Source organism: Leucoraja erinacea, chromosome 16 (assembly GCF_028641065.1).
Source record: "Leucoraja erinacea ecotype New England chromosome 16, Leri_hhj_1, whole genome shotgun sequence".
In the NCBI taxonomy this organism is placed as follows: domain Eukaryota; kingdom Metazoa; phylum Chordata; class Chondrichthyes; order Rajiformes; family Rajidae; genus Leucoraja; species Leucoraja erinaceus.
Genome location: NC_073392.1, coordinates 6,204,255 through 6,220,840, shown reverse-complemented (window position 1 = coordinate 6,220,840; position 16,586 = coordinate 6,204,255). Strand labels below are relative to the sequence as shown.

At 43.2% G+C, this 16,586-nt stretch overlaps 1 protein-coding gene across 8 annotated transcripts in view; it reads left to right on the top strand.

The window, feature by feature from the left end:
- The window catches only part of prickle2b (prickle homolog 2b), a 165,556-nt gene that overhangs the window by 81,659 nt on the left and 67,311 nt on the right, over positions 1-16,586 (top strand). The window contains exon 1 of one of the 8 annotated variants that reach the window (XM_055647610.1): positions 2,670-2,952. The exons of the other annotated variants lie outside the window; for them this stretch is intronic. The gene's annotated coding sequence lies outside the window, so the exon portion shown is untranslated. Of the gene's footprint in view, positions 1-2,669; positions 2,953-16,586 lie in introns of those variants that run through there. 8 annotated transcript variants of the gene reach the window in all.

Below are 16,586 nucleotides of genomic sequence, written 5' to 3'. Positions count from 1 at the left end.
AAATTATCCCTAGTGTTAATGTGCGGGGATCGCTAGTCGGCACTGACTCGGTGGGCCGAAGGGCCTGTTTCTGCGCTGTGTCGCTAAACTAAACTGACGTGAACTGTGGCTCCATCAGGCCCATCCTATCCATTCTGCCTTATAACTCACAACCTCCAAAGGTCCAGGCAACATCAGTGTGTATTTCTTCTGCACCCTCTCTCGCCTCTATCCAATAGCGTGGGATTGGAACTGTACACAACATCTCAGGTGCAGCTGATTTGTACAACTGTGACATCGGCAAGCACACCATATATCTTGCAACACCATTCCATCTGCTGGTATCCACACTTTCATCCCCCAAACGCTATAGGGTTTAGAGCGCATCTTAGGGAGTGCAGAGAAGGTTCACCAGACTGATTCCTGGGATGTCAGGGCTGTCTTATGAAGAAAGACTGGATAGACTTGGTTTATACTCTCTAGAATTTAGGAGATTGAGAGGGGATCTTATAGAAACTTACAAAATTCTTAAGGGGTTGGACAGGCTGGATGCAGGAAGATTGTTCCCGATGTTAAGGAAGTCCAGGACAAGGGGTCACATCTTAAGGATAAGGGGGAAATCCTTTGAAACCGAGATGAGAAGAACTTTTTTTACACAGAGAGTGGTGAATCTCTGGAACTCTCTGCCACAGAGGGTAGTTGAGGCCAGTTTATTGGCTATATTTAAGAGGGAGTTAGATGTGGCCCTTGTGGCTAAGGGGATCAGGGGGTATGGAGAGAAGGCAGGTATGGGATACTGAGTTGGATGATCAGCCATGATCATATTGAATGGCGGTGCAGGCTCGAAGGGCCGAATGGCCTACTCCTGCACCTAATTTCTATCTTTCTATATTTCTATGTTTTTAGAGATACAGTGTGGATTATGAGTTCACACTAGTTGTAAGTCCTACACTAGGGGGCATTTACAAAAGCCAATTCAACTACAAACCTGCACGTCTTTGGGATTTAGGAGGAAACCGGAGCACCCGGACAAAAGCCACGCGGTCGCAGGGAGAACGCGCAAACTCCACTCAGACAGCATCCATAGTCAGGATTGAACCCGGGTCACTGGCCCTGTGAAACACCACCATGCCATCCTGTGCCATGGCCATATATAGGCAAATGGGACTAATCCCAAATGGCGCCTTAATCCACATGGACAAGGTGGGCTGACTGGCCTAATTCTGCTCCGATGTCTGATGGGATGCCATTGTACTAGAGGGCACCAGTCAGCAAGATTTGGAGAGAATGTGGCCACAGATTGGCCAGATGTGTTGGTTTTGAAACTGAACCTTATGGGAAGTCACTGTTGGTTCATCTCTCTGTCATGCTGCAGAAGGATACAAGTGAACCAGATGGGGTTTTTAATGATGATCTGGTGGTTTAATGGCCATCCCTTACTCACAGGAGGTTTTTGTTCCATATTTATTTCTCCAGCTGACTTGGTGGAATTTGAACTCTTACTGCTGGATTAATGGTCCAGGCTTGCCTCCTCACTACTAACCTCAGCACTCTGTCACCGTGCCTCCATTTTGCCGCGAGTGCCCACTGTATAAGCACCAACCTGAAAACGATAGCGCTAATGAGATTTTCTGTCACAGATTCTTAACGAGTTGGTCCTTTCAGTCTCAAACTCAAACATGTACGTATCAAAAAACAGATTTTAAGTTAAATTGTGTACACACAGATGGCTTATTTTGCTGGATTTGTACCTCAGTAGATTTTGCATTGCATTATCTGGGCGAATTAGGTTAAAATCACTCACCAAACTATATATGTGGAAGAATGACAGTTCGAAAAATAATAGTTTTATTATTAATAATAATAACATTTGAATTTGTCATAGTGTAATGGTTCAGATAGTTATTGATTCCCGATTTACGAAGGTTTTAATATACATTTTAATCCACAAAGTGACCATTGAATTTAGAAAGAAATCTAGATTGTTTATAGCACAGTTTGCTAACAATTAAAATATTCCTCCAGTAGGTTTAATCTGGCACAGTCTTGTTCCTTGCAGAGAGATTTGATTGCATTTTCAGTACTTTGTGAGATTAAAATGTCTTTAAAGCCAAACCATATGGAAAGGCACTGATAGTTCATATCATCTTCATGGTCTTGTATTTAGTCTATAGTCGCTCGACAAAAAATTGCAAGAACTGCATTCATCTGTGGTGGAAATAAAAAAAAAACCTAAAATGCCTGTTAGCAGTATTGCATGCAAGATGTAGTACACCAATTAAAACCATATGTGGAGACTTGATCACTTTGAATCCAGAGGTCAGTAAATTATACACAGCTGTCACGATCAAAAGTGCTTACCATATAGATATATATTTTTCCAATATTTGTTAAAAAACGAAACATAAACCGTGCTTAATAGGTTTGAAACGCAGGGAAGAAATATCACAGGGGTTCTAACCCCCCTATTTTCGCGAGCACATTTGGAAAATAATACGTCCTATTTTTGCCAATCCAGGTTCATTTGTGCAGAGCAAGAGTTTATAGCAGTTACTCCCCCCCCCCTTGAAGCTCAAGGAATAGAGTTGTGGCAGTGGGTTTGGCTTAAGCTGATGACTTTTGCCAATAGGCTGGGGGTTAGCTGGTTCTCTCGACCGGCTGAGAGAGGGATTCTGTGTGTGTGTGTGTGTGAGGGGGAGAGGGAGAGGGGAGGGAGAGGGGAGGAGGGACGTTGACCAAGTGATCTGCGTTCTTTACTGCACAGCCCTCGAATACCAAAGCCATTCCATACGGGGCTGATCCACAATCTATGAGAATGCTGCTCCACCTCTTGCTGAGTACCCCACAGGGCCTCGACAAGCAGTTTCTATTTAATGTCGAAGCCAGACTTTTCTCATTAAAAGGACATTGGAAATACTTCTCTGTTCCGGCCACAGTGGAGGTTAGAAAGGCAGAGAAATCCTTCCAGTAAAGGTAAATGCTTCACTTTCTTTAAACCAAAAGATGCTCTGTGGATTTTTATATTATTACTTCACAAGTTGAATTTTAATATTGTATGACTTATTGTTTTAATTTATTTTTTGTAGCCACTTAATCCTGAGCTCATGTGATGTCGCAGATTATAAAATGGGCATTGTTTTTATTAAATACTTTCTATTAAGATGTAATCAGTTCTGCTTTTTTTTAATCTCGCTGCCTTCGCTTGCCTTTTGATATATTAAATTACTCTGGCTGCCGAGTTTTGAAATGGCAATTTGATTATCACGTCCAGTGCGGCTATGTAAATAATCGAATCACTTTAAGACTGATTGGTGTTTTGTTAGATTTTGGCGATGCTGTAAGATATGTTAATTGGAAGTGGTTACATGCATAAAGCTATAGCATTCATCTCAAAGTTCTTAAGGGCGGACGATGTGATAAGCATATGTGGACATAACTTCTAGACATAACTAACCTCGATTTTTTTTTGGGGGGGGGTTACCGTGAGTCTCCAATGGGATGCTGAATCTGTGGGGGTCTCGGGTTTATTTAAGCTTCTTGGTGTAGCTGTGTGTGTGTGTGTGTGAATTCAGCTGTTATTAGGATTTAAGGGAAGTGACAAGGCTGCAAATGGTGAACCTTCTGACACCTGGTATTGCAAGCAGTGAGTTTTCTAAAATTTCTTACAGTCAGTTTTGCAGAAATCTTGTAGTTGTGTCTTTTTTTTAACAATATATCCTCTGAGAGGTTCATAGTTTTGCATTGTATTCGCTGGAATCGAACTTTAGATGGCTGGCCTTCATTGAAGGGAATAGAAACATTAGCACTGCGTTATTTCCATATTTACTTGTCCCGTGAACTCAACTAATTAAAGTGTGTTACTTTAATTATTTCAACATTGGTCTATCTTAATGAGGCTTAATTTATCCTTTGTTAATAATTATCGTCAGGGATTGTTTGCAGAAAACTGTGTCATCTGCTTGGGAACAGCTGTTTTGTCTGGCACTTTAAAAAAATTGCATTATTAGCCCTGGTATTTAATGTATAGCCGTTATCCTTTAATGCAATAATTTGTTGTTCCCGCTGTTGAATCTTCTTTAAATCTCTTGTTTAAAAAAAATCTAAACAAGAGCGGTGGAAATGACAGCAATTTGCTTTGTGAGTCTAGAATGATTAATATGTGCATGCTAATTTTGCATGTAAGCAACTTGGGCATAGGGAATATTATTTTGCTTGTGGATCATATTTAATGCTTGACTACAAATAATAATTCTGCAATAAATATAACATGAGTCTGCTAATCGAGCCTTCTATTCTTTATTAAGGTTATTGTGGAAAGCAGTGTTTGAATTTGATTACACAACAACTGTTTAAAATAACGGGAAAGATAATGTGGCTTCACTTTAGCAATTGTTAATGATTATATTCGTAATGGGTTTGATTCGTTAGAATATTTTTGCTGCATGATTTGTTTTGCCTCCAGCCATGGGCATGTGAGTTCAACCAATTGCTTAAAGTTCATTACATGGTAATACTGTTGGCCTCAACAGTAATTTAACTCTTGCAGGTCTGGAAGATGCATCTCTGCCTCTGCCTATGCGGAACGCCCACATAATGACCCCACTAAGTTGAAGTAGTTTTGCATTAAGTGAAAAGTTAGGTGATCTTACAGAGGTGTATGAAATCATGAGAGGAATAGATCGGGTAGGTGCACACAATCTCTTGCCCAGAGTAGGGGAATCGAGGACATAGGTTCAAGGGGAAGGAGAAAAGATTGAATAGGAATCTGAGCGGTAAACTTTTTTGCACAAAGGGTGGTGGGTGTATGGAACGAGCTGCCAGTTGAAGCTAGGACTATCCGAACATTTAAGAAACAGTTTAACAGGAACATGGATAGGACAAGTTTGGAGGGATATGGACCAAGTGCAGGCGGGTGGGACTAGTGTAAGTAAGTAAGTTTATTGGCCAAGTGTTCACATACAAGGAATTTGCCTTGGTGCTCCGCCCACAAGTAACAACATGACATACAGTGACAGTTACGAATGACTCTGGGGAAAAAATTAAACATAAATAATGATAAAACACCATTGATCAAGCACGTGAACCAACAAAATACCTGGGACATGTTGGCCGGTGTGGGCGAGTTGGGCCGAAGGGCCTGTTTCCACGCTGTATCACTCTATGACTCGATGATTTATTTTTTTGCTATGAGCTGCATTCACATCACAGATGCAGAGCATTGTTGCAATGGTTAGTTACTGATAATTACCTTTGCATGCCTCAAGGCCACTGTTCTGTTTTTTTCTGATTAGGTGCTTTGAAACACATGTCCTTGAACTGTACAACAGAGAATAGTGTACAAGGTGCACTGCCTTCAAGTTTTAGACTCCTGCAGGCAATTAACTTTAGCTCAGACAATGACAGCTACATCATAAGTGTATGTTTGTTTAATGAATGTATTTAAAATTTAATGGAAAATGAATTTCAACAAGGTATACTGAGGAAGGCTTTGCTAAATTTCATTAGTTTGGTTTTCGAGCTTGGCAGCACAAATTAATTTACAATGGAAAGTAAGCTTCTTGTATGCAGTTTGTCATGGCAATTCTAACACAATTTTGACATTTTTTAATCAGAGGAACATCTATTCTACATTTTCCTTGAACTTCGTCTCCCTTGATCTCTCGTTTTCACACCTTACCCTTCCATATCTCTCGTTTCCCTCACCCCTGCCACTCAGTCTGAAGGTGGGATCTCCACCCGAAACATCACCCATTCCTCTCCAGAGATGCTGCCTGACCCGCTGAGTTACTCCAGCATTTTGTGTCTATCTTCAGTGTAAACCAGCATCTGCGGTTCCTTCCTACACATTACAACTATAAAGTTAGGTCCTTCATATTAAATGAAATCAGTCCTTTGTGTTGTGTGCGGATCTGAATTTCAAGTTGGAAAGGAAAGTGAATATGTATTTGACACAATACATTCCTAATTAGTGAATAACTCATGATCCTGCTATCACTGAAGTCCTTAAGGGGCTGTCCCACTTGGGCGACCTAATTGGTGAGTTTAGAAGAGTTTGAAGAAATGACATGTTGAAGACCTCCTTTGACTATGTTGAAGACCAGCCTCAACTAGCTACGACTAAATTCGGGAAAATTGGACACCGAATAGTGGATGGTGAAGACGACCTCTCTTCCACTATGATGAAGATTATCTTCGACTACCCTCGATTATCTACAACTAACATGCCGACCTACTACGACTAAACCTATGAGTAAAAAAAGTATCGATTTTTTCCATGGCGACCTTTTTTTACTCGTGGGTATTTTTTAACATGTTGAAAAAAACGCCGTGACCTAGCTGAGGCCTCGAGCACGCGGAGACCACTCTTAAGCATGAAGGAGAGTTACGAAGACCTCCTATGACCTTGTGTCGACCACGCTGCGAGTATGAGTCGAGAGCAAACTCGCCAGAACTCGCGGGTTAGGTCGCCCAAGTGGGACAGGCCCTTAATCTGCACACTGGTGAGTGTAAGTGATAGAGTAGGAAAGGCGAGAGGCAATTGTCAGGAATGCACGGAGCTGTATCAGTCGCCTCAACGTGAAGGGGCTGTGACCTACATTGACCATCTTCAGCAGAGGAAAGGCCAAAGACAACACTTGTGGGTCATGGGAGAAACATGAGATACAGCGCCCACCAAGTCCGCACCGTCCAGCGAACCCCGCACAATAACACATACAAACTCCGTAACAGACAGCACCCGTAGTCGGGATCGAACCCGTGTCTCTGGCGCTGAGATCGCTATCACACAACCATACCGCTTCCCGGTGGCGCAGCGCTACAGTTGCGGCCTTACCGTGCCAGAGACCCGGGTTCGATCGTGATGACGGGTGCTGTCTGTATGGGGTTTGTGCATCTCCCCAACAACTCCCACCAACTTCTAAGGATGTGCCGTAGTAAGCATTTTTATCGGGATGCATCACAGCTTGGTTTGGGAACAGCTCCATCCAAGACTGTAAGATATAAAGTCATATTGTAGAGAATTTTGGATGCAGCCCAGACCATAACACAATCCAACCTCCATTGGCTCTCTGGAGATAGAAATATAGAAACATAGAAATTAGGTGCAGGAGTAGGCCATTCGGCCCTTCGAGCCTGCACCGCCATTCAATATGATCATGGCTGATCATCCAACTCAGTATCCCGTACCTGCCTTCTCTCCATACCCCCTGATCCCCTTAGCCACAAGGGCCACATCTAAATCCTCTTAAATATAGCCAATGAACTGGCCTCAACTACCCTCTGTGGCAGAGAATTCCAGAGATTCACCACTCTCTGTGTGAAAATCTCACGCTGCCTCGGCAAGGCCAGTACAGCAGCATAATTAAGGACAATTCGCACCCCGGCCACTCTCTCTTTTCCTCTCTCCCATCAGGCAAGAGGTACAAAAGTGTGAAAATGCACACATCCAGATTCAGGGACAGTTTCTTCCCAGCTGTTATCAGGCAGCTGAATCATCCTGCCATCAACTAGACAGCAGTCCTGAGCTACTATCTACCTTATAGTGTGAGGGTCACCAATCTTTGATCGGCTTTACCTTGCACTAAACGTTATTCCCTTACCATGTATCTGCACACTGTGAATAGTTCGATTGTAATCATGTATTGCCTTGTCGCTGACTGGATAGCACGCAACAAAGGCATTTCACTGTACACGTGACAATAAACTAAACTAAACTAAATTTTATTTTTATTTTTTTAAATCTATAATTAAATATCTATTTCCATAAAGCTATAAATAATTGTCTTTCCCTGAGCTCTGGTTGTCCCAGGAAGCAGCTGCTAAATTTTAAATGGAATTCCAGTGGCGTTATGGAATTGGGATTGGAATGGGATGGCAAAGTCCAACCCAAGAGAGGACATACGTGCACAAAGCATTTCCGCAAATAATGGACATTGGCTCATGGAGAGAAAGGTGGAGATACTGATCCTATTTCCAGCCCTTTCTTCTCTGTCAAGTTGCCGTTAATATGTCAGTCCATGCTTGTACGATTAGTTTAGTTTAGAGATACAGCGCGGAAACAGGCCCTTCGGCCCACCGAGTCCACGACGACCAGCAATACTAACACTATCCCACACACACACTAGGGACAATGTTACACTCACACCAAGGCAATTAACCTACAAACCTATAGGTCTTTGTAGTGTGGGAGGAAACCGAAGATCTCGGAGAAAACCCCGCACAGGTCACGGGGAGAACGTACAAACCCCGTATGATATTATGATGATAATGATGATGAAGATACTTCTCATCCATGTGCATCAACCATATCTCCAATAATCAGAAACACATAGTCATGCTCAGTTGCATATCACCTTGCATGTTCTGTGTCCTCCCTCGATACACACCTCAATTCTAATTAATGGTCCATATCTAATTTCTGGAGGTTCGCTACCCTTTACTATTTGCTTGGTCACATTTGTTGGGCTTGGGAATCTTGTAAGCCCATCATGATCATGCCATCTTTATAGAATCTTTGACCTTAATGGGAGAATCTAGGACTAGAGGTCGTAGGCTCAGAATTAAAGGACGTTCTTTAGGAAGGAGATGGGGAGAAATCTCTTTAGTCAGAGGTGGTGAATCTGTGGAATTCTTTGCCACAGACGGCTGTGGAGGCCAAGTCGGTGGATATTTTTAAGGCGGAGATAGATAGATTCTTGATTAGTACGGGTGTCAGGGATTATGGGTAGAAGGCTGGAGAATGGGGTTGGGAAGGAGAGATATGGCCTAATTCTACTCCCATCATTTATGACCTTATAGAGTCTTACAGAATGGAAACAGGCCTTTCGGCCCAACTCATCCTTGCTGACCCAGATGCCCCATTCAAGCTAGTTTGCCTGTTTTTGGCCCAAATCCCTCTAAACCTTCCTATCCATGTACCCATGCAAATATCTTTTAAATGTTGTTGTTCTGGCAGCTCGTTCCGTACGCCCACCACCCTGTGAGTGATAAAGTTGCCTCAGGTCCTTATTTAATCTTGCATCTCTCACCTTAAACCTATATCCTCTGATTCTGAATTCCCCTATCCTGAGTAAAAGAGACCATGAAATCACCCTATCTGTCTCCTCATGATTTTATATACATTTATAAGATCACTTCATAGCCTCCTGCCCTCCAAAGAGTATTCTAAACTAGCCAACCCGATAGCATAGGCCATGGAGTCCTGTCAACATCCACGTCAATCTTCTCTGCACTCTTTCTTTCATCATGTCTTCCAAATCTAGTTGGGTGATTAGGGCGGCACGGTGGTGCAGCGGTAGAGTTACTGCCTCACAGCGCCAGCGACCCGGGCTCGATCCTGACCACGGGCGCTGTCTGTACGGAGTTTGTACGTTCTCCCCGTGACCTGCGTGGGTTTTCTCCGCGTCCTCTGGTTTCCTCCCGCACTCCAACGCCGTACTCGTGTGCAGTTTAATTGGCTTGGTAAAGTTGTAAATATGACCCTGGTGTGTAGTATAGTGTTGGTGGGTCGGTGTGGACCGCGCTGTATCTCTAAACTAAAATAAACTAAATTTTGTTTGTGAATACAGTACTGCTTGATGTCTTCCTGTTTGGAGAAGTTGTCTCTTTGTCTTTTCTACAGTCACTCGTGACTCAGTTACTGTTAATCCCGTCTTTGCGTCTGAGATTTGTGAGTCAAGAACCACTCTAGAGAAATGAGCATTGGGGGTCTAAGCCCAGTGTAAAGGTGTCTGCAGCACTTGATCTTTGCATTGTGCAAGAAGGCCATGGGTGGCAATCATGCCTTGTATGTAGATTGTGCTAATTCAACCTATGTACAGACCTAATAACACCGTAAATATATAGATCATCATAACACCATCATTGTGCAGAGCGTTATAACACCAGACAAAATGTGTAGGAAAGAACTGCAGATGCTGGTTTAAATCGAAGGTAGACACAAAATGCTGGAGCAACTCAGCGGGACAGACGGCATCTCTGGAGAGAAGGAATGGGTGACGTTTCGGGTCGAGATCCTTCTTCAGACATTTCGGGTTGTTTGAAAAAAGGTGGGAAAACCCAAAACGTCACCCATTCCTTCTCTCCAGAGACCCTGCCTGTCCTGCTGAGTTACTCCAGCATGTTGTGTCTATCTTCGACTATAACACCAGAATTGGGTAGACTGCAATAATAGCACAGACGGCTATAATGCATACGTGAGTAGACCACGATAACATGATAGCATAGTTAGAGCAGAGAGTCAGAATCTTTTTTCCAGATTTGGGAAAATTCAAATACTAGAGGACATAAGTTCAAGATGAGAGGGGCAAAGTTTAAAGGAGATGTGAGGGGCATGTTTTTTACATGGAGCTGTGGATGAGTGCAACATGCTGCTGGGGTCAATGGTTGAAGCAGGTACGACAGTGATATTTAACCGGACTTTTGGATAGTCCTACCCGGAGCTCTCTGTACGGAGTTTGTACGTTCTCCCCGTGACCTGCGTGGGTTTTCCCCGAGATCTTCGGTTTCCTCCCACACTCCAAAGACGTGCAGGTTCGTAGGCTGATTGGCTTTTGTAAAATTGTAAATTGTCCCTAGTGTGAATGAAGGGGAGGTCATTTAAGACTGAGGTGAGAAAAAACTTTTTCACCCAGAGTGTTGTGAATTTATGGAATTCCCTGCCACAGAGGCCAAGTCACTGGATGGATTTAAGAGAGAGTTAGATAGAGCTCTAGGAGCTAGTGGAGTCAAGGGATATGGGGAGAAGGCAGGCACGGGTTATTGATGGGGGACGATCAGCCATGAACACAATGAATGACGGTGCTGGCCCAAAGGGCCGAATGGCCTCCTGCACCTATTTTCTATGTTTCTATGTGTGTGGGATGGTGTTATTGTGCGGGGATCGCTGGTCGGCATGGACTCGGTGGGTTGAAGGGGCCTGCTTCTGCGCTGTATCTCTAAAATAAACTACAGAGATTAATTGAACTAAAAATTAAACCACACGGTGTTAGTTTCACTGTAGTGACTTGGACTGAATCTTTGTTGACAGGTGGAAATCAGAAATCAATTGTCCATTGCAAGACTGCTCATAAATGAGATGAGGCCTGAAGTGAACACACAAGTCGGCCTCGATAGTCTGAAGAAGGGTCTCGACCCGAAACGTTAAATATTTTTACGTTGTAAGACTTTGACCTCTGCAGGACTCAGTGAGACTGATCACTCTATATCAATCAATGATTTTGATGAGGGGAATCGGGTCAAGGGAGTTTAACCAACAATGGAACAATAACATACTTCCTTGCAACAAACATTACGGGCCAGTAAATTAAATACTCATAGACAACATAATAAACCAAAAAAAAAAAAAAATCAGTAAATTAATAACCCTAATACCAGCGTAGTGCATCCATGTTTAATGATGTACAAAACTCAGTGATGCTGTGAGCTATAACCTTATTGAACGGTGAAGGCAGTACAAGGTGGTGAATAGCCTACATCTATTTCTTATGTCCCTGTTATTACATCAATTGTTCATTGTTAGACTGCTTACAAATGAGATGATGTCTGAAGTGAACACACAAGCCAGCCTCGATAGTCTGAAGAAGGGTCTCGACCCAGAAACGTCACCTATTCCTTTTCTCCAGAGACGCTGCCTGACCTGCTGAGATACTCCAGCTTTTGGTGCCTCTAGCCAATTTAGAATATGGTTTCATAAGTGATGGGTGTAGAATTAGGTCATTGAAGCACCCTCATCCACTAGGAGGGAGAGGGCAAACTGAATTGTCGACTGGTTAGCCTGCCCTCTGTCTGACAGAAAGAGGCTGGATTTTATCATGGTAAAGGTAGCAGGGCATTTAGAAAATAATATTAGGAGTGGGCAGAATTAATATGGATTTTCAGAAAGGAAATCAGTTTTGACTAATCTGTTGGACTTTATGATGTTGAAACTGGCAGAATAGGTTAGGGTGAACGGTGGCGCAGCGGTAGAGTTGCTGCTTTACAGCATCGGAGACGAGGGTTCCATCCTGACTAGATTTCCTCCGAGATCTTCGGTTTCCTCCTACACTCCAAAGACCTCCAGGTTTGTATGTTAATTGGCTTGGTAAAAAAACGTAAAATTGTCCCTAGTATTTTATAAATACCCTGTATATAAAATTATAAATGGACTGGACTAGCCAGATGCAGGAATAATGGTCCCAGTGTTGGGGGGAGTCCAGGACCAGGGGCCACAGTTTAAGAATAAAGGGGAGGCCATTTAAAACTGAGATTGGGGAAAAAAACGTTTTCACCAAGAGAGTTGTGAATTTGTGGAATTTCCTGCCACAGAGGGCAGTGGAGGCCAATTCACTGGATGGATTTAAAAGAAAGTTAGATAGAGCTCTAGGGACTAGCGGAATCAAGGAGTATGGAGACACGGGTTAATGATTGTGGATGATTAGCCTTGATCACAATGAATGGCGGTGCTGGCTTGAAGGGCCAAATGGCCTCCTGCACCTATTTTGGAATTTATGTAACTCAGCAGCTAATTCTGAGCGTTTAAGAAGGAACTGCAGATGCTGGAAAATCGAAGGTACACAAAAATGCTGGAGAAACTCAGCGGGTGCAGCAGCATCTATGGAGCGAAGGAAATAGGCAACGTTTCGGCCCGAAACGTTGCCTATTTCCTTCGCTCCATAGATGCTGCTGCACCCGCTCAGTTTCTCCAGCATTTGTGTGTACCCCCTATTTTCAATGTATGTGTAGGTATGTATTTATGTTCGGGGATCGCTGGTCGTTGCAGACTTGGTGGGCCATGGGGCCTGTTTCAACGCTGTATCTAAACTAAACGATACAAAGCACTAACACAGCGAGTCAGGCAGCATCTCTGGAGGACATGGATAGGTGACGTTTTGGGTCACAGCCTGAAACGTCGCCTATCCATGTCCTTCAGAAATGTTGCCTGACCCGCTGGGTTACTCCAGCACTTTATGTTCAACACAAGATTACAGCATCTGCAGTTCATTGTGTGTCTTTTTAATTTGATTGTCTTGATTGAATTGTTCGTGACTATGTCCTATTGATTTTCCTTGAGTATCTAAGAAACTTCCTTTCAAAACCAAACTTTGAGTCACAGCAGCCATCTTCGAATGTAACATCTCGTGTTTCAATAATAGAAAAATAGAAATCTCTATCTGAATTACTCCGGCAACAAGTTTAAATATCTTTACTAACTTTTAGCTTTGCTGTCGTAACAAAAAAAAAAAGTCATTCTCCACTACCTCAGCTCCACACAACAGAACATAATTATAGTGCTAGTGTTGTGGAAGTGACTAAATAGTGCAGAAGAATACTTTTGTGCATCTCATGGGGAAGTAATTACTGGTATGCTGACTGGTGACGTGGCCAATGTGGAAATCTGACTTTCATTTCCACCGTTCGTAGACCACACAGTATCATGTACCTTTCAACACCTACTTTGGAATGTGGCCATGGAGCATTTTGAAAGCTCTCTGTTTTTTTTTTAAAAGTTGTCCTATTGCATTTTTTTAATAGGATAATAAGTTTGTCTCTTTCGATCTAGGCACAAGATGGTGCCAAACCTAGGCGACTATTTGCGTACGAGCCACAGAAGCAGATCTACAGACTCGTATCGCACTCGCTCCATGCAATTAAATACGTCAACATTTCTTACCCGAAATTTCACCTATTCCTTCGCTCCGTAGACACTGCCTCACCCGCTGTGTTTCTCCAGCATTTTTGTCTGCCTTCAACATTTCTTACTTTAAGTTTGGTTTAGTTTAGGAGATAGTTTTGAGTATAGAAGCTGGGATGGAATGTTAAAATTGTACAAGGCATTGGTGAGACCAAATCTGGAGTATGGTGTACAATTTTGGTCGCCCAATTATAGGAAGGATGTCAACAAAATAGAGAGAGTACAGAGGAGATTTACTAGAATGTTGCCTGGGTTTCAACAACTAAGTTACAGAGATAGGTTGAATAAGTTAGGTCTTTATTCTCTGGAGCGCAGAAGGTTAAGGGGGGACTTGATAGAGGTCTTTAAAATGATGAGAGGGATAGACAGAGTTGATGTGGACAAGCTTTTCCCTTTGAGAATAGGGAAGATTCAAACAAGAGGACATGACTTCAGAATTAAGGGACAGAAGTTTAAGGGTAACATGAGGGGGAACTTCTTTACTCAGAGAGTGGTAGCGGTGTGGAATGAGCTTCCAGTGGAAGTGGTGGAGGCAGGTTCGTTGGTATCATTTAAAAATAAATTGGATAGGCATATGGATGAGAAGAGAATGGAGGGTTATGGTATGAGTGCAGGCAGGTGGGACTAAGGGAAAAAAAGTTGTTCGGCATGGACTTGTAGGGCCGAGATGGCCTGTTTCCGTGTTGTAATTGTTATATGGTTATTATATGGCTACATGTAAAAGCTTTTCACTGTACCTCGGTACACGTGACAATAAACTAAATTGAAAATGAAACTCTAACTTTTACTTTGGCCAAGAGATCTTGTCGTCAGGAAATGGTAGAACTCGGTACGCACAAAATGCTGGAGTAACTCAGCGGGTCAGGCTGAGCCATCTCTGGAGAGAAGGAATAGGTGACGTATCAGGTCGAGACCCTTCCTCAGACTCTGCAGGAATTTCGTCGGATTGGGGAGAACTTCTTCAAAATAGGCATACCTTGAGGAGATATCACATTAGAGCAGACAAAATCTGTAGGAAGGAACTGGAGATGCTGCCCGACTCAGCGGGTCGGGCAACATCTCTATAGAAAAAGAATAGGTGACATTTTGGCATGCGACCCTTCCTCAGACTAATACTTGGTGATGTCCTCACCTGGAGCTGAAACTGGGTTGTGTTGTTTTTATGCTGGTAAATTTTACAGACATTCTTTAGAGCAGGCTTTCTTGGCTTTATGTATTCATATTTATATCATGCCACATAGCTAAGAAATTGTTGCATTAATGAAGGAAATGATAAACAAGACTGCCAGACTTAGAGAGGCTTTGTAGCAATCTATTTGCTACATTTCTGCCAAAAAAGATTGAAGAAGCAAATCCAGCTTCCTCAAGATGTTTTACTTTAGACTTTAGCGATTCAGCGTGGAAACAGGCCCTTCGGCCCACCGAGTCCGTGCCGACCAGCGATCACCCTGCACTCGCACTATCCTACACACACTAGAATACACACATTACAATTTACAGAAGCCAATTAACCTGTAAACCTGTACGTCTTTGGAGTGTGGACTCAATGCTCTTAAGACGGTGGAATTGATTGTAGACTTTAGGAGAGTTCCTTGGAACCATCATTTCCAGCGACTTTAAATGGGGGGGCCACCGTCGACATTAGTCAAAAAGGCCCAACGGGGGAAGTACTTCCTGCAGCAGCTGAGGAAACGCAATCTGCCACAGGCAATGATGGTCCAATTCTATACGGCTGTCGTAGAGTCCGTCCTCACCTTCTCCATCATGGTCTGATTTGGCTCAGCCACCAAGAACGACATCCGGAGGCTCCAACAAATCGGCGTCCAATCAGCTGAGAAGGTTGTTGGCTGCAACCCCCCCCCCCCCCCATTGACGAACTGTACACTACAAGGGCCAGGAAGCGAGCGGGTAAGATCATCTCTGACCCCTCTCACTCTGGCCACAAACTCTTTGAATCACTTCCTTCTGGAAGGCGACTCCGGACTGTCAAAGCTGCCACAGCCAGACATAAAACCAAGAGCTCTACTCAATAGCCAAAAGTCTGTAGCCTCCTTTTACTCGGGTATTTTATTTCATTCTTCACCTGTTTAAATTATAATGTTTTATTTTTAATTGTCCACCGTATATCGTGTTGTTACTTGCGAGCAAAGCACGAAGGCAAATTCCTTGTATGTGTACATACAAGGAATTTATTCAATTCAATTAAATTCAAACCGTAGTTCCCAGAGAAAACCCTTCATGGTCACAGGATCAACGTACAAACTCCACGCAGACAGCACCCGTAGTCAGGATCGAACTTGCTTCTCTGCCGCAGTGAGGCAGCAACTCTACCGCTGTGCCACCGTGCTGCCATGATCACAATTATTTTTAAAGGACAGTGAAATAAAATTGTCACTGTTATGCTGAAATTTGCCACAAAAAAAGCAAGATACCTTTTTTTTTTACTGTGCCAAGATTTTATTTGGAGCAGTATATAGACAGGTTGCTTTGAAGGTGATTGCTTTGATCATACTTGCCTGATTCCTGAACTAAGCAAGGCGGCCATTTTGTTCGGAGAAGGTAGATCTGATTCCATTAGAGATTAGTTTTGTTTAGTTTAGAGATACAGCACAGAAACAGGCCCTTCGGCCCACCGAGTCCACACCGGCTAGTGATCCCCGTAGACTAGCTCTATCCTACACACACTAGGGACAATCTACAATTTTACCAATCCAGTTAGCCGACAAACCTGTACGTCTGTGGAGTCGGGGAGGAAACCGAACCACCCTGAGAAATCCCACGCAGGTCACGGGGAGAAACTTCGTACAGACAGCTCCCGTAGTCAGGATCAAACCTGGGTCTCTGGGGCTGTGAGGCAGCAACTCTACCGCGGCACCCCCATAGAGATCTGAAGCAGATGTTGAAATATATAGGAAAAGTACTGTTGCTAATAGATTAA